Here is a 23225-nt window from a genome sequence, read left to right on the forward strand (position 1 = left end):
GAACTGTGCTCTACAGGGTTTTAGCTCAAGGAGCACAGAGGTAACAAAAGGCCACTTTGGAGCTCCACACAACACTACAGCACTTAGGCAACCCTCTGCTCATCATAATGCTAGGATAGACCAGAAAGATGCTGCAGTGACAAGTGTAGACAACGCTTGTCATGTCTGACACTCAGTGCCTGCTAGCTTCTCATGTCCTGCCTATGTCTGCAATCCCCATCTGACGTTAAGCCTGACAAGAAAACTAACAAGAAGCTGGAAATTGCTGCTACTTAGACAGGTGATACGCTACCAGTGAGGTAACTTCAGGTGGCTTCAGGGAAAGCAGGACCTGCCGGCTGCTGCTGAAAGACGTGAGGAGTTCAAGATTGTTTGTCAAGGATGCTTTTCTCTTCTCTCCCTGTAGGCAGTGTACCTCTCAAGATCTTCCTGCTTTGCTGCCTTGGGAAGCTGTCCAGAGGGCAGTTGGCCCCACTCTGTTGTCATTTTAAGACCATTCATTTTCAGGGGTCCTGTGGCCTCTAAGGACTCCGTCACTGTGCTGAAACCACAAAAGGTTTTCCCAATATCTAAAACATGGAAACCCAATGGATTTGGAGAACAACTTATTTATCTTCTTCCACAGTAATTCTACTGAATACAAGAATTTTGCACTATTCCCCTCTTTCTTCTCTTTTTTAGACTACACTAGTTCCTTTGCCCTTTTTTCATAGTCCATGTTTTCCAAGACTTTTACCACTGCTACTACAAAGCTTTTAGTCTCTGATCTTCAGAACCTCTTCTAAATGCAGTGTCTGAAACCAAACGCATTATCCCAGCTGAGGCCTCCTTGGCACTGAGTATAGAAGAACTGCTTCTCCCTGGGCTTGCTTGAAGTATGACTGCTGTTTGTACACCCCAGAATGAGATTTGTCCTTTTCACCTTTGCTTTGTATTTCACTCATGATCTAGCCCCACCTCTCAGATCTTCTGTAGTCTTTACACCTCCTTACTTATTTTCCTCTCAGGAGGAAATTCCTTAACTATTTCTATGGTTGATTTCTACTTCTATACCTTGCTTAGCAATTCTATTAAATACCAGGTTGTTGCCTGGATCACTTCCCTGAGTTAACATAATCACATCCTCTGAGAGGTTTGCAATGTTTTTGAGCATTACTTCTAACCATAAATTTTAAAAGCATGCTCTCTATCCCACAGTTACTAATGATGACATTAAAAAGAAGCAGACCCACATCATCATTGGAAATACTCTTCATCACTGCATCAGGAAGACGGCAGTAACTTGCTGGGCATCTCTGATACAGCTGCAATTCCCACCAGCAATGCAGCCTCACATCATGTGGTGGACAACAAATGCTGTTCAAGGAGAGGAATCTCTTCCTCTGCACCCCTTTAAAATCCCCTGCCCTTCTGCTGTATGCGTTTTAATTGTACGTCTGTGTATTCACTGCCACACTTACTTACCTGTTGCTACCCAGAGTTAGTAGCATGGAGGTATCTGCTCTCTAACGGTCACATTATGTCTCATTCAGTAAAACAACTCAGCTAGAGGAGCCTTCAGCTCATTCTCAATACTTAGTTACAGACTGTGAAAGATTTATGTATATGAAGTGTGCTCAGTTTTACTGTCATGCGCCATTGTTTTGACAGCCCAGATGAAGTTCCAGGTATGACATTATCAAACAGAATATGCCCTAGAGAAATTATTTTTCTGAGTGTTTTACTTCACACTCTCTCTCAGCTTCAAAATGCAGAACAGGCCACAAGAAAATGAAAAGAAAATTAAAGCTTTGATTCAGCAGAGATCCTCAGCATATGCTCACACTGAAGCAGCTATGCAGTCAGATTACGCCAACACCTAAAATCCAAGTGCTTTGCTACAACACTGAGCTGATTCTGGTGCGGTTCCTTACCTTCTTTTACTACCAGTTATAATTTGCTTACTAATTACTCCCATTACATTACCCCCTCCCCCCCCCCAATCCCTCCAAAACCAACAAAATGGGCTACATAGAGTAAAAAATTCAGGGTTCTCATTGGGGCAATGGAGGTGCAGTGGGATAACCCGCATGACTGGAATAAAGGTAATGCTTTGTTCAGGGAGGACAGTAAGGGGAGATGGCCTTGCTTTACTATACACCTGAAATGAAATGTGCTAGGGGAGAGTGCTGCCAGAATCCCTTGGGAATGATGAGAGGAAAGAAGCCAGGCACCCCCCTGGTATAGTTCTGCTAGAAAACCCCTGGAAGTGCTCACCATGTACATGAAGCCCTCAGTGACACGGGTTAGCGGTGGCCTTGGCAGGGCTGGGGTAAAGGTTGCACTCGATGGTCTTAGAGGTGTTTTCCAACCTGGTTGAGTCTATGATTCTATGGGTTTATTCAGGAGACAGAGAAGCTCTCTGCAAACAGCCAGTGGAATCACTCAAGCCGGTGGCAGTGGGAGATGCAGTTGTTTGGGAAGGACCCCAACAAGGGCCACCTGGAAAACACCCATGACATGGAAAATAGAGAAGCCAACTGGAATGGGAGCTTTTCCCCGCATGGCTCTAATAGCCAGACATAAATACTTGTGACACTGAGATTAGGAGGCAGCTTGGGTTAAGGGTGGTAACTTTACATTGGGTGATCCATGCAAAGGGAAGGACAGAGCATAGCAAACACAACTGACTGCTAGGATGAGGGAACGGTAGAATCGTTGTGCTGGATCACATAGGAGACAGTGAAAAGGGAGGTAGGAAGCTTGGGGCTCTTCAAAGGAATAATAACCACCAAATCTAAACTAACAGTGTACAGTAAGAAAAAGGAAGCATGGCAAGAGATAAATTTGGATAAAGTTTAAGTTTTATTTGACCTGAAACAAGCAGGAATCAGGCAGAAAGTGGAAGGGAGGTCAGGTTAACAGAGTTCTGAAAGAACAGTGCAAACGCACAGGATTACAATTAGATACCATGGCAAGAACAGGCAGAAGAGGTGTTAAGGACAGTAAAAACTATAAATACATGCACGTAAAAAAACTTAAGGTCTTGGCCTTCTCTTTGATGGGAAGGGATGGAGAGTGATCCAGCCAACTGCCCTCTGGTCCCTTAAGGAGCAACGAGAGATCCCAGCCAGCATGGGGACTTGGACAAACCTCCTGGTGCTTATTGTCAGCTCGCTTTGGACCTGGCTGCAAAACCAACACGTACAGCTAATGCCTTCACTGCAAAATCAGCTGCTGAGGGGGGCTTCCGCCCTAAAGACAGGGGTTCCACAGGGCCCAGTACCGAGGTGAGGAGTCCCTTCAGCCTGGAGCACCCTTGGGAAAACCACTCCACCTCGGAAACACCGCGCCACGGCTGCTGCCGGTGCTACACGGCCGACACCGTGATGAGCGCACCCCCCCCTCCTCACACACCCTACCCCTGCGTGCCGCCCGCCCCGTCGTGAGGAAGGAAGCGATTATGTGTCCCTTCCTCCCACACCCGGGCCGGCGCCCCTGCATGAGGCGAGCGAGCCGCTCCCTGCCCCCTCAGCCTCCCGCCGGGCCGGGCGGCCGTTACCGGTCACCACCGGGGCCGTTGGTTCATGGCACCGTTCCGATTGGCAGGCAGCGAGCCAAGCGCGGTCTGTCTGCCGCGCTCCGGTTGGCCCAGCCGGTCGATGGCTCCGCCCCTCTCCTCCTTTCCCATTGGTCGGTTGGGCGGAGCGGGCCACGCCCCCGGACCCCGCCCCTCCGGGGTCATTTAAGTTTACGGAGGAAATAAATAAATAAAGCGGGAAATAGAAATGCGTAGAAGGCGGGGGAGGGGGGGTGCGCAACCGAACTTGCTGCTTCGGGGGAGGGGACTATCCCCGGCCACCAATCGGTACGCAGGTGCCGCAAACAGCGATGCTTTCGTAGAACCAATCAGCGCTCCAGACGGGCTAAGGCGGGCTCTATCTTTCTAAACTCCTGCCAATGAGAGACGCCATGTGTTCGACCGACAGTTGCGCCGTCCAATAGGAGGAGCGGCTAGCGGGCCGCGGAGCGCGGCTTGGCCTATGGGAAATGAGGAAAGGGGCGGGCACGGGGAGCGGAGGGGGGGCGCGGCTCGCCGGGGAGTGGCGGGGCGGTGAGCCAATGGCGTCAGCCCGGCGGGGCGGGGGGGGCCAATGATGGTGGCGGCGCGGCGGCGGCGGCTGCCTGTGAAAGCGCCGAGCCGCGGCGAAAAGGGGAAGGGAGAAGATGAAAGAGGTACCGCGTTTCCGGGGTCAGCGCGGGGTTAGGGGCGGGGGGACGCGGCGGGCTCCGCCTACCGGAGGGGCGGGACGAGCGCCCGGTGCGAGCTCACCGGGAGGCGGGTTGGTGGCGGCACCGGGAGCCATTGGGTGCCAGGCGCTGTTCTGAGGTGTCGGGCGGGGAGAGCTCGTTGTATCGGCGGCTCCATCCCTCCCGTCCCTTCTTCCCTTCCCGCGGCTCCGTCGAGCGTTCTCCCGTCCCTAAAACTAAAGTTTAGGGGCCGGTACCGCGCCGTGCGTTCGCGGCCGGAGGGGTGGGAGTTTGATGGGCCTCCCGACACCGGGTGTTCTCTGCCGTCCCCTCGGGGTCATGGTTAAAACGAACACCTCGCGTTTGTGCCGGAGCGAGCTGTCGCGGTGCCTCATATCGCGAGTCCCACAGTGGCTTTAGAAGCAATGAGCAGCCCGTCCTCCCGGTGCCAAGATGGCAGGGTCTGGTACCCGGGTCTCCAGAGTCCTGTCGGAGGGAGCGTTCTCCCATGTGTAGACGGGAGCGCAGGGTTAAAAGGGATTTGCCAGTCGTGGCAGCGAGAGCAGTAGGAAACGGGCTGCTTGCTGCCAGTTACGAATCCAGAGTTTGCTGCTTTGTGTAGCCCAGTGAGTCTTGATTTTCCAGGTTAAACGCTCTCTTAAAGCCCTCTCTGCTGAACGGCAAACGAGGAATTGCAAGGAAGGAAGGGGCTCTGTATAGTTAAAAAGAGCTGATGTATAAAGTTCAGTTTCTCGGTAATTATTGAGGAGGAAAAAGTATCTCTGCAAAACCTATGATTACAGTCCTGAAGTCTGAACACCTTGGGTCTGAGTGCCTGCAGTGTGCCCTCATATAGGAAAGATGTGTTTGAGATTACAGGGTTAATGCTGTAGAAACACACAATCTTTTGGCAGCTGTGAATCCTGGGTGCTTTGCAAGAAAGGGAAACTCAAGGCTGAAATAAACCCATGATAGAAAAGTAATGTCCTCCTGAGCTTACACCAAAAACACCCCACCTCGGAGGCAAGACACGCTTTAGCTGCCTTCGGTAGATGCTATGAGTGCACAGTATTAGAGCTGATTGGGAGGATCCTTCACCAACCACCCCAGTGGAAAATGTGGTATTTGAGAACTTGCAGTTTTTGAAGGAAAATTCCAGTTTTACTGGAAAAAAAACAAAACAAAACCTTGGATTATTTTTTTCTGACCAGAAGATTAAAGTGAGGATTCGTGGCTACCTGCCCCAAAGCCTTCTGTCAGTTCCACTTTCTGCTTACACGTTAAAAACGTCTCCTGAGAGATGCCCACCTTTGTTATTATTATTCATTCCCCCCCTCTTTCTCCCTCTTTAAAGGAATCACTTGTAATTTTTATTCCACAAACGATGTGAGAACTTTCTACTTCTTACCCTGAAACACAACGATGAACATTTTATTCATGGCACGAAAATCCCGGTATTTGGCCAGCCCGAATCAAAACTTCTGGAAACTTGGGGCCAGATCTTTGGCTTGTACAAACTGGCTTGTTCCATTGTGTTTAGTCCACAGAGGATTTGGCCCTAGTTAATTAATGGTTCACCCGAGGTCGTGCAGTGAGTTGAGTTTTAAAGCTGGAGACTGAAGCCAGAGCTGTTATTATTGAATCCTGTCATGGGTCTTGAAGTTTACTGCACAACACTATATTTTTCCGAGACAAGCAGGATTAATAAGAGCCAGAATCCACGCGGCACTGATTGCAACTTTGCTTCAAAATCATGTTCTGAAAAATCTATTCAATTGTGATCTTACTCGAAAAGGGAGTAAATATGTTGTAATTAGTGCATAGGTGACACTGACTACCGAGGGAGAGAGGCCTGAAAAACTGCTTTTGTTATTTAAACCTTTCTTTCAAAGTACAAAAGCATTTGATTGGCACTTCACTGATTTAATAGTCCATTTGTAATGCAGGAAGAACATTACAGGGGATTTTAGCATTATTCTAAATCTCATCATTTAATCTGTAGGTGTTTTTTTTATTTAATGGAAAAACCCTCGTTTCTAGCAGAAGAAAACTTTCTGCTAGCATGTCGAATCTGTGAGTAGGCAGTGGTTAAAGATGTGGAGCCTTGTGTCTTCCAAAATAAAATGGTTTATAAGTCTTAAAACATAGCTTGTTTGTTTTGTTAGCACATACACAGAAAGTCCTGGCCAAGGATTTCATGGTTGCTGTTACTACGTTGCAATGTTAGGAATGGAATCCTAAGCCCCCTGCTTTAAAATCAGGATCTCTAGCAGTCAGACTGCAGAGGAGAGCAGCTCTGATCCCAGCTGTACAAGATACCAGGCACCTCCTTCAGTACCCTGGATCTACACCTGTACTTGCATAGAGATGCATTGTGGAAGTTGAGATTTTCCTGTTTTACACATGGGGAAGATACAAAGGCAAGAAATGCAAACAGACCAGCATGCACCCCCCACATACACACCCCAGTGTTTCTGATTTTAAGGGGAAAAGCAGATTTCACAAAGTTGGTGAGGGCATATCTTTACCTTCCAAATGTCTGGTGAGTGACTTCATTGCTTAACTATTATATGCTAGAAAGACCCTGAATTAAACCTTGCTGAAATGACTTCCCAGTGTCAGTGGCAGAGTTTGAACAGCCCTTCTGCCTCCCAGGCCACAGCTGCACCTATTGGCTTCTTTGTCCCATCCCTCCTACGCACACGCATGCCTGGCATTGTTTTGGAAATACAGCAGAAACTTGATAATTCGAACTGATGCCTCGGAGAGCCACTTGTGGAATTAATTTATTGGGTAAATCAGTGACTAGCTATGCAGGCAAGGGTGAAAAAAAGATGCTGTGTCATAAACTGTGATTTGTTCTGTTAACTCAACCAGTGGGTTTAATTGTCACTGCACTGAGTGTCCTGGAAACTACATTTTAAAGTTAAAGCCTTACAAGATCCCAGCATGGTTCTATGGTTGTTACTTAATTCTATGAAGGGAACTGGGTTTTCAGCTCTTCAATGAGGAGTTATAATTTGGGATTAGAAATTAATCCACAGCACCTATTTTATAGCACAGGATTTATAGCATGCCTCAGAGGTTAAACCATGGCCCTCATGTACTGATCTGTGCTGTGGGTTTATTTGATTTCAGCAGGACTGCCTGCCTAAGACAAATAGGATTTGATCCTTGCTGGGTAACCTTGGTCAAATGCCAGGTGGCCCTCACGACCTCCTACTTCCATCTTTCCATTAGAAAATAAGTGTGTTCTTTTTGTTTATTTTTCACAGGGCCTCAGTATTGTTCAGTCCAGTTTTGTCATGTGAGGCTGTAAATCCCTTCAAGGGAGGTGGAATTTTAGATTGGCGAGCTGTTCCCATGTGCATCGTGAAGGAAAAGGCTGTCCTCTAGCCAAGTGTGGACAGAACTTACCAAGTTCAGCTCATTAAGATTCCAGAGTGACTGTAGATACTAATGGAAAAGATGCTACCGGGAAAAAGAATTATTTCTCCTTTTTTTTTACAGTAGAAAATGAATGTCAAGTAAGCAGGATTCACCTGGAATTGGATAGAGAGTAGCCCAGGAAATCTTAATAGCAGTTGAAGCTCTCTGAAGAGATTGCAGAAAGTGTACCAGAATCATTATGACATTGACAACCAAAATAAACCCAGTATTGCATATCTCAGATATGTTTGTTTACCCTGGTAACCATAGTTGGGCTGCCCCTTGATGTTGGGTATCAGAGCAACTCAAATAGAACAAAATTCAGTTCTTGAATTTTTAGGAGGGGTATACACTGAGATGAATCATTGGGCATTTCTGAAGCTAAGGACAATGGTTGCCATTGACTCACTGTTCATGACCAGAGGTGATTTTGGAAGGTCTGCATTGCTTTGTGAAGTTACATACTTTGTGGCAGGAGCAGGGTAAGCAGAGCAAAAGGATGCTTAGGGGTATGGATTATTTTGCACTTACCAGTATCAGTAGATTTCCGATTCTACTCTCGATTTTTATCCAGGTATTCATGAAAGGTGCCTCCAAAAATAAAAAAAATACAATACTTTGTAATCAAATGCTGAGGGAAGCTCTGATTACTTTACTGCTTATTCAAAGAAATAATTATGCCTTCATCTTTCCTTATTTTTCACCATCAAATATGGGATCCAACCTAGTGACTTCTTATATTTTCATGAAAGCATACTGCAGACTGACTACTTGTTTACTGGGTTTGGTTCCTGGCTTAAGACTTGGGTCTCATGTTGCTCTCTGCTCTGCCATGAACAGCATATTTGACTTTAGTGAAAGTTGCTCAGTCTTTGTTTCCTATCTGTATGCCGGAATAATACCATGTGCTGTCATTGCAAGTATTTGCAAAGGTATGTACACAGAGAATTCTGAAATGCTGCTGTTACAGTTATATATAATATCTCAAGTAATAATTTCAAATGGTAGGTGCCAATTATTCCATTGGCTGGCTGGTTTGACAATAAATGCCAGTGTCAGTGGCTTTATAAACTTTGGTGTAGTTATTCTGGGTTTGCATCAGAAAACAGAACGTGGCTTAGACATGAATTTCCTCTTTGAAATAACTGAAGTGACATCAGTGGAATTATACAGGAATGATTTTGGCATTGATACTACCGAAAGACATAGTGCTGTGCAAGTGCTTTGGCCTCATACAGAGCGAGCTGTATTAGTAGAACAGGAGTTCAAAGCTGCTTTGGAACTGCAGTATCCTCTTTACCATTTTAATATTTCAAGTGCTGCAGCTAGCAAGTGGTGTTTCAGGAAGAACTGACAGGATTCAAAACATGCATGTCTCACACCAACACTAATTATACACACACATGACTTAATTCCCCAAATAACCTCCCGCACGTCCATTTGACTAAAGCATACGAAGTAGAACTCAGAAATCTAGGCTGATTTTCTTCTGCGTAGCACCTTCTATTTCCAGACACTGTAAATATTGGCCTTGAGAAAATCTTTGTGTGGTGTTTACCCACATCTCTTTATGAAGGATGAAGCAAGCAGAAAACACCCACTGTTCCAAAACCTCCTTATATTTTTGCATGCATCTTTGGAGACCCTGAGGCTTTATTTCCACCAGCACTACTAGTTCTGTACATTGCCCTCTCCTACTGATGATGCTAGTTATAATGTGCTGTCGTTAAGCAAAATTACCTCAAGTTAGGTACTGAGCACCCTCAGAACTTGTGTTGAAGTGATGGCTTTTAGGTATAGTGAGACAAGGGCAAAGCTGTTTGAAACAGACTGGGAGAGCCTAAAGTTTGGCGTTCAGGCCACTAGAAAAGTTGTCATTCTTCAGGATTTTTAAGTGTAACAGAATGGGATTAGGGATTGAAATAGCAGGTACTGCTATTCTTATGTAGAAGCAGCAATATCTGTTTTGTTAAGCAATTTCCTGTTTCATAGCTGTGAAGTAAATGAAGAAAATCTTTGTGCTGTTAAGTTAGAACTTAAAAGGTTACGTCTAGTTTCTCTCCAAAACATTTGTAGGACTTCTCCCCCATTGTAGTGTATGAATAACACTCGCTGAACTCAACGCGGGGTTGTTTTTATCGTGTGGCTGAAAAGAAGAGTCCCTATTTATAGCGTTCAAACATTGGCAGGTGCAAGACTGGTGAGAAACTTTAGTCTCACACATACAAACTGGTTGTTTAGGAGAGTCTTCTCCGTGGTGGTAGCTGCTCTCAGCCGGGCCGCTAGAATCAACAGCGTTGCTCAGTGGCTTTCTTCTTGTGGCGATCAATCAGCTTGGATTTTCAGGAGGGTGTGTAGTGAAAAGGGGCCTGATGGTGCTGACTGCAGTAATATACTTAGCTATGGCAGCTTTAGCTATTATTTATAGAAGTGCTAATTATATCAATAGAAATAGCAATATTAATACTGGTAAGTGTCAGAATCCACGCTTGACAGCACGAACTAAACACAGCTACTGCGAAACAAAGCAGCCAGCTTGTCTCCCTTGTCAAACCACCAATATGCATTTCAGGAAGCGCACACACCCACCTTAACTGCTTGGGGTCTCACCATTTTTGCTCATCTTGTTCTGTCACTAGCATTTCAAGCTGAAAACTCACAAGCCCGCCTATTCCCGCGCAGTAAAGACTGTATCCAAAGCCAGTCCGGAAAATTCAAACTGTGACTAAAAGTGTAACAGTGGATTCCAGTTTAAAGCTGTCATCCTGCAACGCTGGAAACCAAAAAAAGTGTCTCGAAGGCCAGAATCTGACGCAAACTTTTATTTTCTTTTGAGTCTGGATTCTGGCACTCCTTGTTGACAAAATAGCTGGTGCAAAGTCACGTAGATCTCAGTACCCACAGCTACCTGCGCACTATGTTAGAACCAACCTTAATTGGCATCTGTTAAAGGGCAGAAATCGTATTACCCAAAAATAAACAAAACTGAAAGAAAACAAGAGCATATTGAGACTCATTTTCTGGCTGCTTTTTTAGCATTTAAAATGTGCTTGATTTCCTGTCACAGCTCTTGTTGCTTCTGCCTACCTCTTGTGACAGTGTTTTAGACTGACTTCCCACCGGAGCTTACAAATCAAGCAGGTTAATGTCTTCATTAAAACTGAATAACAGTTTACTTTGGGAAAAAAACATATTAAATATTTCAGGATATTGAACACCAAACTACTATTAAGCTTTAACTAATGCATTTACTTTGCTGACACTTGCTCTCCATTGGGATGTGTAGCTCAAGTTAATGTCACTACAAGTGATGTTTAAGACTTCATGAGAAAGTGTTTCCAACCCCTTCTAGATGATTTTACTCCAATTCTATCACTCTGTACTTGAGAAAAAGTTTTAAATAAGTTATTTCAGCAACTTGCCATCCTTATTTTGGAAATGTACTGGGTATAAATGTCTCCTTTAGAGTTTTAAATAATCCTTTCCATGTCCTAGATATCTGTGGTACGCTGTGTAAAGAAAGTGACAGTCTGTTGGCCTCCGGACATATAAAGAATGCCCTTAGCATGCTTTGCCTTTGGGAGGAAAATGCAAGGATTGTTGCAAGCAGAAAAGGTTGGGTTGTTTTCTTGCCCATGACTGTGAACCTATCTCAAGGCTGATAGAGTGTATCGGTAGAATAGAAACAGAGGCATGTGGCCAAGAGGTCAGGGTTTCTCAGCTGGCACACTGTGGGGGCTGCTGCAGACCTGTGTGCTTGTCCCTTTTCTCAGTCTCTGCAGAATCCATTTGCAGTGATGCCATGTGGGACATGGGGCATCCCATCAGTAATAGGAATGGGGTTTGTTTGGGTTTCTTTTGTTTGTGTGACACTGCAGATTCTGCCCGTGTAATTTGCTTTATCAGCTCTTCTGGTTTTGTTGGGATTTCTTTTTTCTTTTTTTTTTTACCTCTTCATTTGGCAATCCTACAGTTTACTTATCTGTTATCAGAGCTGTGTCATTCTTTCTGGATCCGACTGCAGCAGAATCCCAGTACATGGTGCAATCAAACAACATTCCTTCACTGGCAGATTTAGACCAATCCCTTTGAAGTTTGTTAATGTATCCAAAATCAAAGCCAGTTTCAGTTCTGTGCTGTAGTAATGCTCATGTTTTGTTATAACCTTTCCCATCATTGCTCTGTAATAATCCTGGAACTCTTCTGGTATCTCTTTAAACTCTCTGAACAGGTGATCTGTGAGTAAATCTCCCTGAGGAGTTACAAACTCGCTTGAATTATTTACATCTATGGTAGGAATTCTGCCTTGCCTTGCATACTGGGCTGATTGCAGAGATGGTACAAACTGGGTGATGCAGAAAGAAATGGAGGATGTGCCTGGTGCATAAAGATATGTGGTAGATTTAGGAATATAATTCCTATATAATTCCTACTCCATTCCTGCTGGCTTTAGCTGAGTTAAGTTGAGGAAAAAAAATCACCCACAAAACTTAGGATCTTGCTTATAGCTGTAAAGAGATTGTTGATAAAGCTGAATGGCAAAGAGAACAGTTTATGCAATAGGACAAAATTAAAAAGCTGAGTTTAACTACTAATGGGTATCTCAAAGACATCATTCCTCAGTGGTGGTGTTCTGGAATATAATGAGCCCCCTTCTTATCTCATTTGTCAAACTTGGTAATTCCTATTAGGATAGTAGGTAATCTATGGGTGCATCAGGAGTATGAGTTGGGTTTCGTCTTTACTGGTGGTCACACCACATTTAAGTTAGGCAGAGTAGAAAAAGTAATTACCAACTTTATTTGAGCAGTTCCGTGTGGCACTCCGCTTTTTGGTCAATATGTCCTTGGATTTACTTGTCCCGCACATTTATTCACTGTGCTGTCATTCTTGTCCTTTAAGTGGTTCCACATGTCACACCTTTGTGAGTTTTACATTTGTGGTTTGAACATAAAACTTGTCTTGCCTAGTCTTGGCTTGGAAGATAAACAAGACAGAACTGATTTTATTACCACAGTGGCTGAGTACTTGTACTGTCATGGTGCAGATGCATCCTCGGGTTCATGATTTCTTTTCTGTAGGACCTCGGGTATTTGTTTAGGCTTTGCTTTTGTTCCAGCAAAACATAACATTTCAGTCAAAGAATGTAGACTTAAATAGAACAGGTTGGCCTAAAGTGAAGTAACCAGAAAGCAGAGACTGAGCTGAAAAGGGTTAATAACCTGACTTTGAATGGGTCGTCTTCTTGGTGCCACACGGGGACACTTACCTCATCTTGCTGTCAGGGTGTTTGGTGGATGGGCTGGTAACCTGGTGGGTTTAACCATGCAGTACTGTTCCTGGAAAGCACAATAACCTGGGCTTTGGGAATACTCTCCAGATCTCCAATTAGTATTAATGTTATTTGCATGTATGTGTTCTAACAGAAACCAGGTGTCCCAGATGAGATTGGTGCCCACATCCACTGGTGCAGGGGAACATACGTGCTGGAAAACAGAGGCACTCTCTCAAGAAGCTTATATTTAAACAGGCAGCCAGGTGAAAGGTGAGGGAACAAAGTACTAGAATTCCCACTGTAATGGTTGCAGGCAAAGGCAAAGAAAGATTTAGTGACTTGGTGGGGATAATCCAGGGAAAGGAAAAGAGAGGTTTTCAGAGGCAACTAACTCCCACTAAAGCAAGTATGGGAGTGATGTGCCAACCTGCCATTTGTGCCTTTGAAAATTTCCCCAGGGAGTCTATTGTAGAGCCAAGCATTGAACTCTGATCTTCAGTCCCCCACCAAACAACCGTTCCTTTCTGCTTTAAGTGTTTTTAATTGAAAAATACCATCTGAACAGTGTCTGTAAAGAATTACTTTTCCTCAGAACCTCCAAAAAGAAAGCAAAATGATGTGCCGCAGCAATAAATTAACCAGTGATCAAAATAAAAACCACAGCCTTGTTATGAAAACCAGAACTGGTGGGTAAATACTGTGAATTTATGACACCACTGAAAAAAAATCTCCTCTGGTAAATGTTAGTACTTTTAGAACTAGAGATTTTTTGGTTTAATTATTAAACTATTCAAATATCTTCTAAACAGACTTTACATGCAAAAACCTACAAATTGTTTAAAAACCCCAAGCAGAAGTTCAGCCCTTGCTTTTCTGCAGGCACTATTTATATCTGTGTCGGTGTTTGTTTAAGAGAAGAGAATAAAACCAAAGCCCACATGACCCTCTCTTACTCTCCCCAAATAGAAGTAACACTTTTCCTTTTAGAGCTGTACGTACATTAACTCGCTCGTTCTCATCCCTTTCGCGAGGAAGTGGGCTCTCTTCTTCCCATTTTGCAGTTTGGGAAACGACAGCAGAAGAACTCAAGGTTCTGCAAGTCCAGAGAAACTGTTAAGAGTCAGATTACACTGCTGGGGTGACCCATGTTCAGGCCACTCCAACACGTCCCCTTAATAATATTTTACAAGGCTGAGCCATCTGTGTGTGATGAGATCAGAAGTAAGGAAGTCTGTAGTTGCCAAGAGGATTTTAGCAAGCAGAATTGTACAACTACAAAGAAATCCTACGGCATCAACAAAGGAAGCTCAGAGAAATATTCACACTGAGCTCTTCTGGACTGTATTAATTGGAAAGCGTTTGTTCTTGTAAAACTTTAAGAGTTCGTCCTTCCTTTTGCACACCTAATTGTTAACAACAGCATTGGAAGTTCCACATACGTTAGTAGCAGTCTCCAAAATAGCTAATTCCATATTTTGCAAAAGTAAGAAAAGGCTTTCTGCTGCACCTCTCTGTGCACTTGTAGGGGTAGCCAAGCTTTTAGACTTGGCTGCATCCCAATGGCTTTTTTCCTTCCTTCCCCTCACAAACACACACACACACACACTCGGAAGCACCCCAAACAAGACACACCCCTCTCCTCTGCCAAGAATTATCTGTTCACTTCTGACCCATGGAGTTCTTGCCATGTGTGAACCTCAGAGGGTATCGTGGGCTCATTACATATGTCTTCCCACTTTTATTTGTTCTACAGACTATTTCACAAAGGCAAATAAATAGAAAGAATAGGTTTTTCAAAAGTCTAGCTCTTCTCCCTTTGAAGACAACCTGGACTTGATGTGATTCCATCTCCGCTTGGAGATGGAATTAAAGCCATCTCTGAGAGTTTTCAGTACTTCATAGAATCATAGAATCAATTTGGTTGGAAAAGACCTTTAAGATCATCAAACTCAGCCATTAACTCAGCACTGCCATGGCCACAACTAAACCGGTGTCATCTACATAGGTTTTGAACACTTCCAGGATGGTGACTCCAGCACTGCCCAGGCCAGCCTGTTCCAATGCCTGAGCACCCTTTGGGGAAGGAATTGTTCCTCATCTCCATCTAAACCTCCCCTGGTGCAGCTTGAGGCTGTTACCTCTTACCCATCACTTGTTACTTGGGAGCAGAGACCGACCCCACCTCGCTCCATCCTCCTGTCAGGCAGCTGTAGAGAGCGATAAGGTCCCCCTGAGCCTTCTCTTCTCCAGACTAAAATGCCCAGGTCCCTCAGCCATTTTCATTACACTTGTGCTCCAGGCCCTGCACCAGCTCTGTTGCCCTTCTCTGGCTCCGCTTCAGCACCTCAATGTCCCTCTTGTAATGAGGGGCCCAGAACTGAACACAGGATTAGAGGCGCAGCCTCACCAGTGCCCAGGGTAGGGGGACAATCACTGCCAGGCCTTCTGGTTATGCTATTGCTGATACAGGATAGGATGCTGTTGGCTTCTTGGCTGCCTGGGCACAAGCTGGCTCATGTTCAGCTCCATCAATCAGCACCCCCAGGTCCTTTTCCAGTCATAGCCTCTCCCCAGAGAATGTATATTCTTACAAAAAGGATTAATTGATTGATACTGGTGTTGACCAATGGATATGAATCTCTGGCTCTAAAGAACAGTTCTGATTTTTGGAACAGAAAGCCTCTTAGAGTTTTTGTTTTGGTTAGTATGGGTTAAGTTCTATTAGGGTTTCTCCAAGTTTGTTTTATTAGAAAATGGTATTTATTTGACTGCGGTATGCTACCTAAAATTGTTATAATTTGTTTCTTTATTTCCATAAACATTGCTATGTTTATTTTGGAAGGGTCGTTACTTAAGGGGAAAAAACCCTCACCCCCAAAACCAGCAACAAAGCAAGCTTAAAAATACATTGGGTATCTCCTATATCTAATTGTCTCTTGTAACCAGTGTATATAATTTTCCTATAGCACCAATCTAAACAAAAAGAAAAGGGGAGAGGGAAGAGAGGCATTAGAATCTATTTTCAGGATGGCATATCAGACCACACGCACTTCTGGGGTAGAGCAGATTTGTTATTTTGGGCAGTACTGTGGAACTTATGAGAAGCTTTCTTTTTTTATACAAAGTTAGTTCAGAGTAGATTAAAGTTTATTTCAAACTCAGCATATTTGACCTCAAGCATCATAAGAGTCATGTAGAATTGGCTCATGCTATTAAATTCCTGCAGCGAACTCCATAATAATGATTAATTTCTTTCATAAACTCTCTTCATAATTAATACAGGTTTCATTGTGGGCATTGCTATTCTCATATTGATTATCTCTACAGTTTAGACTGGACTTGTAAAATGATGTCTTTGTTTACTCTGGTGGCCAGACATTTATTTTACCTCAATAACTCTCATTTGCAAACTGAACTGGGTATCCTGCTACCATAGAAATTACAGCTATTTCAGAGGGTTTTCATGCAAGAGCAGGGATGGTTCTTTTGGAACCTGAGATTAATAATACTTTGGTCTTTTCTGATGCTTCTCAGCTGGGAATCTGAGTTCTTTATGAACATCAATTAATTAAGCTTTAAGACACCCTCCTGAAATGGGGAAGCAGTAGTAACCTCTTGCACTGATGGATAAATTCAGAGTTAGAGATGTTGACTGCCTCTAGTCAAAGTCACCTGCCAAGTTATCACAAATATAATCCAGATTTGTTGATTCCCAGTCCTGTCCTTCAGCTGTGAGGAGTTCCTTTCTCCTGGCATGATGAGTTTTGATGTGGCATAGTTCCTTTTGGCAAGATCCATGTTTTAAAAAGCTATAATGGTTGGGGATGCTTTAGCTGCTTGAACAAGTATGGACCTTTCTTACTGCTTGTTTCTTCTCCCAAAGAATTTTATTTTATTTCCAGGATTCTTTCATAAACTGCAGTAAAATCAGTAAACTTTTAAGACTCTAATAATCCCTTCTGGAAAAAAAAAAGGGATTTACAGATTTCTGACAGACTTCAGGAGAAGCAGCTGTAATGAGAAAAGCAGAAAATAACAAAGGATGAGACTGAGATTCAAGTGTGTGGAAGGAAAAGAGCCACAAACCCAGATTTTGTATGCAACAAGTGATCCTTCTTTTTGGCCAGTCCTGGGTATTAACAATATAAATCCACCTAATGACAATATCACACACACCCCCCACCACCCTTCTCCTATATCTTCAGTCCTGAGACGTCTCAAGGATGGGGACAACATATTTTGTTCAGTTCTGTTGCCCAGACTCTGAAGGGTCCCAAGTCGCATGGGAGCTGCTGAGCTTTCCTTTGTTTTGTTAACTTGAGAGAGTGCTGGGGGAAGCTGCAGTGACTGGCAGAAGGCAGTCTTTGGAAAGCCTTGGAGACAAACAGGAATTCCAGTGTTTGAGCTGAAATCAGCCGTCCTGCTGCTGCCAAACCTACAAGCAGGGAGGGGGAGATGTGGATGTAGCAAGCAGCACGTATATATGTATTAATACTTGCAGTACAACATCCCCCAGGCCTGAGGACAGTAAGTGCAACTGAGGACACAGTGGAGTTTACAAGAGTACCTCACATGTTGAGATGCTTTATAGTCCCCCCTGTGAATAGCCTAGCGAAAACCATATGTGAAATATAAATATGCTGGGACTTAAAAGTGGAGCTGTATTCCAGCCTTTTAAGTTAATTTTGTAACACGCTGCATCTGAGGGCTTAATGTCTGTTGTATCCGATGCTAGCTGAATAGTGCAGGGCTTAATAAATGCAGTATGTACTGGAGACACCAGAGGCTTGGATGGAAGGCGCGAAAGGAGAACAAGAAGATGGTGGAAATATCACATTTTACTTGAAAGAATAAATCCAGTTCGAACCAACTGCCTGCTTGCTTCCTTTGGTCCAAAGGCAACAATGAACTCCTGTTGTCATGCTGAGTCAGTTGGCAGTGACTCACTTTATCAGTCTCAAAATTGTCCGGCATTTCATCAGAACTGGATTACACAATGGGTTTTTCCTTCCCCCCCACCTTTTCTTTTTTCCCCAATACACTTGTAATATTAATAGGCACGTAAATCATCTGACGTTAACATGTTTCCTCATTAACTTTTACTCTTTTAATTATGAGATTAGGAATCATACAACTTCCCAAAGAGGGAAATGCAGTAATCCCCAATCTGACTTGAAATTCAACAGCACAAACTTTCTTAGTTTTGCATTTCTCTCAGTTAAAAGTAAGTTCAAGCCTTTTGTTCCTTTCCACAGGATATTGGCATAGCTCACATATGCTCACAATTGTTTCAGCTGAGGTATGTGGTTCTCTATTGGGTGTGGAGAGAAGATTTGTGTATGGAAACAGCAGCCAACGTAGTGGAGTTGAATTTTTCTCCCCGGCATGACTTTTTTGGTTATTTCTGCAAAAACCTCAGAGAAAACACTTAAATGTAGCACTTTATCCACTGTAACAGTGCATGCACGTGATGTGATTTATTTTATGGGTATATTCATTCTGTAATCACAGTAAGACACATTATCTGAAATGTAAAGCGTGTGGTTGTGTAATTAAAAAAGAACAACATCCTCATAGCCCCATACTCTGTGAAGTCAGGTCTGTGAGGCTTTATACCTAACTGCATTTTAACAGATTCTTTGATTTTAGCAGCTACACAGTTACAGTTTCAATCAAAGCAATACGAATAAACTACACAAGTGATGCTGAGTTGGCTGGACAGCAATGCATCTGTTCTAAACCCCAGCATTTCTACGTCCACCCATCTTGTCTGCCCTAGTTTAACATCTGTATTTTCCACCTGCGTGACAAAATTAATTGTGTTTAATCAAATCTACTTTGTAATTACATAGCTAGGGCAAAAATATGGATCTTTGGTTTTTAATCTTAGAAGAGTTGAGCTCTCTGGAACATGTTCTGTGCCTGCCCCAGGCTCGACATCCTAGCCTGGGTTTTATCCCATCTGTATGTGTTTGGAATTGGTCCTGGTGGCTGTAAAATGGGAAGCTTCCAAGGGTCTTTGGATGGTTTTTAAAGTTTGTTCTTTGGTGGTTCTCGTTCTTTGTTGTTAATGAGATCAAACCACATTTCCGCAGAGGCTGTGACAGAGTGTCATCAACCTGTAATCTATCCAGTCCCTCTGAAACTTCCCTCAACGGGTTTTGTAAATCTAGTACCTCTCTGTGAAGTTCCTTGCAGAGTAAAACGTGTGCTTGTTTCTTGATCAAAGTCCTTCTTGTTCTCAGTGCAAATCTCAAGACACTTGGTCCTCTTAGGAACACTAAGTGTGTCTGGGAACCAGAGACATCAGCATTCCTTTTTCACTTGAGTTAGCCAGGCTGCTGGTGATAGCAAAGTGGTTTTTGTCTTTAGGCTCTACAGTACAGTTTGGGAAAAGTTGGTTGTTACTTTTTTTGCTCAGTGTGGCTGAAATACAGCACTGAGCAGCCATATACCAGAAGCAGAAGAAATGTTTTTAAACATTCTTGTTTCAATTTTATTTTAGTTGTTGTCTAACCAAATAGAGAGGGCATCTTTCTCATGTTGTTCTCTTTGTTCTTGGATGGTATATTCAGTAACCATTATTTGTGGTTTTCATTTTGGTACAGAATTAGTAGCAGCACACAAGGACATACATTTCATTGTATGCTTGTGGCCATTAGGATTTCCTTTGTTATGTTCAGCCAGCCAGCCTGCACTAATGTCACTGTTCAACGCTGCTCTTTTTCTTCTATTCCCCCTCCCTGTTTCTTCATTTGGAGTTCATTGTAGTGGACAGATGAATTTGCAAGTCTCTAAAATAAATGTTTCAATCATTGCTATCAGTTGCTCCTTTTGAGTTCCATTGAAGGCAATATCATTAAGGTAAAATAAGGTTGCATCTGTCTTGTTAAGCAGAGCTTTTCTTTATAGCATAATCAACTAGTAAGCTTATTTCTGGGTCTTCAAGACACAAAGGTGTCTAATGTTTAAGAGCATCTAGGAGGTTTGGAACACAGATTTAAATTGTCATTGCAGCTACGTTCAATAATGATAATGATAGCACTAAAAACATCTCACTTTCAGGATCATCAAACTCATCAGAGTTCTGCTGCAGTAGTTTCATTTAAAAGAACATCTTGTCTTGAAGGGGCTGGAGAAATGAATTGTCTGTACTTTTTGGGGTGGATGTGAATTCATCCTAACTTCTTCTTGACAATGCCCACACTGTACTGTTAAAGAATTATCTTGGGTTTTGTATTACTTCAGTACATGCACACACTTGTTTCCTGTTGCTTTAACTTCTCTTAAAGTAAGATAAATTAAATTCTTCTGTGTGTTAACCATTAAGCTCCAGTTTGTAACACTGGTATCTTCAATACTAACAGTAGAACAAGAAACTTGCTGTGTGCATTGAATAGTTGTGCTTGAAAACCTGAGTGAGATAGCTAGCTTTCATTAAACCCTTGTTATAGAATGCTCAGACTATATAACGGCAGTTTTTAGATCCTAAAAATATTGTAAGCTCATGTTCAGAACTTGGCGAAGTTCAGGTTAGACATAAGGAAGAAGTTCTTTACTGTGAGCATGGTGAGACGCTGGAATGGGTTGCCCAAAGAAGTGGTGAATGCTCCATCCCTGGCAGTGTTCAAGGCCAGGTTGGACAGAGCCTTGGTTGATCACCATTCTGTGATTCTACTATGATTCCATCAACTCGCAGCATCTCTCTTGGCAGGTCCTGAAAACATTGCTTATTCCCCACTTAAATAGGAAGGCAAAAGTGTACATTTATTTTCCTGTCTTCTTGTGAGGGGCAGAAATCATTGTAGTCTTGTCACTTCCCTATTAAGTTTTAGAATGTTTAAATTATTCTTTTGCAGATTGAAATCAGAGCCTGATTTTTCAAGCATCACACATTCCTATTCTTTGTTATTTTCATGTAAACCTGGCAGGTCCTGAAGTGTCAGCACTAAGAGAAAAATGCCACTGGATTGTTCCTGGATCTGACATTGTAAATATAGATATCATGACTCATGGACTGGGTCAAACTAGACACAAACAACAGCAGCAAAATGTAATAACATCCCCCCTGGGACCATTGTGAGGGGTGGAAGAAAGTTCTACTGTAACTCATGTTACAGTAGATGCAGGCCTGACATCTTGGGACAAATGTATTTCCTCTTTTTGGTAGGCTTGTCTGTTGGGGCTCTCTCATCAATCCCATCTGTGTGAGTTTTAAACAGGAGGGCATGAGGAGCACCTCTTTAAAAGCCAGTGTTCTTCAGATGCTTTCAGCTTCTGGAAAGAGAGAAATATCCTAATTTATCGGTGCAACACAGTTTGTGGTGCTTTTGTTCATATTTACCATTGGTGTATTCAGTGCTCCACTGGGTTTTTTTCTGTCACCTTTCCTCCCCCCCCCAGTCTCTCTCAAAGCTACAAAGTGTATGTTCCAGTATTACCCTCTCTGCACAGTCTTAGTTGTAGCTCTCTTAAGTGAAAATCTAGCTATCAGCTTGAGAAGTCACAGCTGAGATTGCTTATTGACATTTTCTCAAAGACAGGTCTACACATGCTGCTTTAAACCTGAGGACTTACCAGGTACTGTGGGAAGTACCAAGAAGCTTTCTGTGGGTTGAGAGCCTGGTCAGAGCAGGAGAATGTGTGGGATGGCCGGTTTTTCATCCACTACTTCCTCGGCCCCACAGGGATAGGCTTAGGTCCGAAGATCCTCTCAGAAATTCCCAGGGCTTGATATATGAATGTACATAAGACAATCGAGTACTGAAAGGCTAAGTTGCCAGGAGAGAGATGGAATGTGAAGATGCAACAGGAGTGGGTTTAAGGCTGCGTATCAACCACGTTTTTTTACTGTAGGTTTTTTCATTACATGATACAATCAGCAGCTCTTCCCAGATGTATGCAGATATCATAGAATCACAGAATGGTTCGGGATGGAAAGGACTTTAAGTTCATCCAGTTCCAACCCCTTGCCACAGCCAGGGAGACCTCACACTAGACCATGTCACCCAAGGCTCTGTCCTTGAATAGCGCCAGGGATGGAGCATTCACCACTTCTTTGGGCAGCCCATCCCAGTGCCTGACCACCCTCACAGTAAAGAACTTCCTTATATGTCACCTAAACCTCCCCTGTTTTAGTTTAAACCCATTACACCTCCTCCTATCGCTACAATATAGGTATTTATGATATGCCTAAAGTCTGCAGCTATAGTAAATTCTTTTTTAGCAGCATTGGCTAGGGATGTATTTTTGGAGCTGAACGAAATTCAGTTCGAACTCTTAATGGGTGCTTATGGCTGCTCCTAAAACACTGGAGTGCTTCTTGCCCACTTAATCGTGGCAATGGAATAATTCAACTTACAGTGTTTTACTCCCAAATTTATGGTCTGCCTTTGCCACAGTTTCCAACATGCTTCCTAGTCTCTTTAACCTACACTTCTTTTAGCTGTTGGGAAACAAATTGGAAATACCTTGCACTCTTTTAGGGAGGTTTGTAATACTCCTTGAGGGGAATGAGATAACTTCAAGCACTTTTCCCTTATTTTATTCCCCATTTTGCCTGTCTGTTCCTTGATGGCTTTAATTCTTTGATCAATTCCATCATTTTTAATTGGAATTTTTTTTCCTGTCTCCTCTTGTGATAAAAAGATATTTTCATGTAATCTGTTTCTTTGGGCCCAGTGGTAAAAGGGCTGTCTTTGGGAATTTGGACATCTATTTTCCATTAAAATGAATGGAATATAGTGTTAGTATCTTGCAGGGATTTGAACACCTTTGAGCTATTGTGTAGCAAATATTCTTGTTCCTCTGAAAGGGAGCTCTTGCCTTAGAAAGTGATGGATAATCTTGAGCTCTGAGACCTGTGGATAGTGCTGAGAGCCTGTAAGTCAGCTTTTTGGTTTCATTTGTCTTGCACATGACTTTTCTCGCAGGAGTAGCCTGTAAAGTAATCCCAGAGAACTTCCACCATCATTAAGTACCTAGCACCAAAAACTCATGGAAATTGTTATGTTGTGGCTTCTCCTGAAAATGTTGTAATTGATGCCCTTCATATTTTGAGACGGGGCTCAGACTGAGCTGACTTTTAGCTGTATGGTAAATTGGTGATTTTTTTCTCTCGTGGTTGACTTCTTGTGCTCCACAATTGCAGCTTTAATTTAGGAGGTAAAGAGCTTGTAGTCTCTTTGACTGTGAGGTTCTAATTAAAGAGTGCACTTGGATGTGAGCTGACACTTGCTTATTTGCAGCCGGCCTCCTAATACAAGAAGCCTTGGATGTCTGAAGCAGTGTT

The 23225-nt window shown here is 43.2% G+C and overlaps 1 protein-coding gene across 1 annotated transcript in view; it reads left to right on the forward strand.

Moving 5' to 3' along the window:
* The first annotated feature begins 4141 nt into the window (after positions 1 to 4141).
* Positions 4142 to 23225, forward strand: part of ZBTB20 (zinc finger and BTB domain containing 20) — a 481633-nt gene continuing 462549 nt past the window's right edge. Inside the window, exon 1 of the mRNA XM_061357688.1 lies at positions 4142 to 4215. The gene's annotated coding sequence lies outside the window, so the exon portion shown is untranslated. The remainder of the gene's footprint in view (positions 4216 to 23225) is intronic.

This window comes from Neopsephotus bourkii, unplaced genomic scaffold (assembly GCF_033783945.1).
Source record: "Neopsephotus bourkii isolate Nb327-2 ecotype Australia unplaced genomic scaffold, CSIRO-AGI_Nbou_v1 NB_911, whole genome shotgun sequence".
Classification (NCBI taxonomy): domain Eukaryota; kingdom Metazoa; phylum Chordata; class Aves; order Psittaciformes; family Psittacidae; genus Neopsephotus; species Neopsephotus bourkii.